Here is a 2,065-nt window from a genome sequence, read left to right on the forward strand (position 1 = left end):
AGCACAATGGATTAGCAGTCCATCGCCTTAACCACTCGGCCACCTCGTCCCTGTTTTTAGGGTTTCCGCCGAGCCACCATGGGGCGCACTGACCGGGGAAGGGGCGTGGCTCCTCCGGGGGAAGGGCGGCGCTAAAAGCGACGGGGGCTAACATGGGCGAGGAGGGGATGTAGCTCAGCGGTAGAGCGCATGCTTCGCATGTATGAGGTCCCGGGTTCAATCCCCGGCATCTCCAATAACAGCAAAAGAAGTTTTATTTTTTTGGGGGGCAGCTAACCTTCAGCCGGGGGGGTATAAGGACCAGGCGGGGAACAGGAGACCCCTCACCCCCTTTTTATCCCCCCTCCCGCCTCTTCTAGAGTGACCCTGCAGTCTCTTAACTACGCCCCGTGGGGCACCAGAACTTGTCTCAGCTCAGGTCGGGTTGCGGAATTTTTTTTTCCATAATTACATTTTTTTCTGAAGAAGTTAAAAAATATTCTCCCATCAATAGCAGAGTGGCGCAGCGGAAGCGTGCTGGGCCCATAACCCAGAGGTCGATGGATCGAAACCATCCTCTGCTAGCTGGATTTTTTTTCTTTGTGCCTTTTCTTCTCTTATTTACCTGTTCTGCATTCGCTTTATAGCCTCAGTATCGCTCCACTAAATGATAAACGCCCTCCTCCGTACTAAGTTTACTGGAATTCCTCTTCCCTCCTAAATATCATTAATTTTTTTTTTTTGCACAAGTACCCAACTAGGTGGCTACCCTGATACCTTCATAAGGTCGATGAGGTTGGAAGGGGTCTCCAGAGGAGTCCAGACGAACCTCCCGCTATAAATCAGATCAAACAGCATCACTCACAGCTTCAGCCTGAAGAACCTACAAGGACAAAGAGCACAAACCCTCCCTGCACAGCGCTCCTCCGGCGTGACAACGCTCCTGCGTGCTCCGTGGAGGTTTAATGAGAGCTCAGACCTAGAATAAAAAAAGCTACTCTACACAACCACGCCATTCCCGGGATAATCAGACCTTCAGAAGGAAAAATTAGGTCCCAAAAGAATCCGCCGTTACCCCCCATCCAGACGCTCTGTTGCACGAATAATATAAATTTATCGCTCTTTTAATAATATTAGACGATATTTTGATCTTTAAAAAGTGATATAGCTTGATGATGATGATGCGTCCAGTGACTCGCTCCCTTCTATACAGGTGGCAGGTAGAAAGAAAACTGCTAAAAAAAAAAAAAAGAAAATTTAAAAATCCGCCCTTTTCTATCAGAGATGAAAATAAGTTTAGAGCCCGCGGGGATAAAACCACCAAAAATTTAAAATAATTTTTCCATTAGAGACGAAAATAAGTTTAGAGCGCGTGGGGACTAAACTACAAAAAAAAAAAAAACCAAACCAAAAACACAACTTTCCCATGGGAAAGAAAAATAGAAAAAGAGAAAGAAAAATAGAAAAAGAGGAAGAAAAATAGACGTGGGGCCGCTTCGGAGAAAAAATAAAGTAACCTCCCCGTCGGGGAATCGAACCCCGGTCTCCCGCGTGACAGGCGGGGATACTCACCACTATACTAACGAGGAAGTGGCTGGAAAAGGGGTATCGGCGACTGGGTCCTAAAGCGGAGCCAGGGAGGAGCTGGGGTTAGTCTTACTTCTCACCTCCTGTGTCGCGATAACTGGTGGCGGGAGAACCTTGGGGAAGCTGCGGCCACGCGTGGGGCCGCTTCGGAGATGGAGAGAGAGAGGGAAAAAACTCCACTCGTCCGGCGCCGTGGCTTAGTTGGTTAAAGCGCCTGTCTAGTAAACAGGAGATCCTGGGTTCGAATCCCAGCGGTGCCTCTGCTCTGTCGTACCTTTATCGCGATAGTAAGAGGGGGTTACTTTTAATTATTTCCCCTTTTTTTGGTTTGTTTGTTTTTAAACGGGCTGCCCGTGCTGAGGAAGGGAGGCGGCCCCAGTGGTGCAGTGGGGAGGGTGCGAGTGAAGGGTCCCGGGTGGGGTGGAAAATAAATATACGGGGGAAATTTTAAAAGGAAAAAAAAAAAATTCTTCCCTGACCGGGAATCGAACCCGGGCCG

At 48.6% G+C, this 2,065-nt stretch overlaps 4 non-coding genes across 4 annotated transcripts; 3 read left to right on the forward strand and 1 right to left on the reverse strand.

The window, feature by feature from the left end:
* The first annotated feature begins 163 nt into the window (after window positions 1-163).
* TRNAA-CGC lies at window positions 164-235 on the forward strand. Its single transcript has one exon. It is a non-coding gene; the product is annotated as a tRNA-Ala (tRNA).
* A 256-nt stretch (window positions 236-491) lies between these two features.
* TRNAM-CAU lies at window positions 492-563 on the forward strand. Its single transcript has one exon. It is a non-coding gene; the product is annotated as a tRNA-Met (tRNA).
* Window positions 564-1,496: 933 nt separating this feature from the next.
* TRNAD-GUC lies at window positions 1,497-1,568 on the reverse strand. Its single transcript has one exon. It is a non-coding gene; the product is annotated as a tRNA-Asp (tRNA).
* Window positions 1,569-1,752: 184 nt separating this feature from the next.
* TRNAT-AGU lies at window positions 1,753-1,826 on the forward strand. The gene has a single exon. It is a non-coding gene; the product is annotated as a tRNA-Thr (tRNA).
* The last annotated feature ends 239 nt before the right edge of the window (window positions 1,827-2,065 follow it).

Source organism: Pterocles gutturalis, unplaced genomic scaffold (genome assembly GCF_000699245.1).
Source record: "Pterocles gutturalis isolate BGI_N339 unplaced genomic scaffold, ASM69924v1 scaffold29943, whole genome shotgun sequence".
NCBI classification, from domain to species: Eukaryota; Metazoa; Chordata; class Aves; order Pterocliformes; family Pteroclidae; genus Pterocles; species Pterocles gutturalis.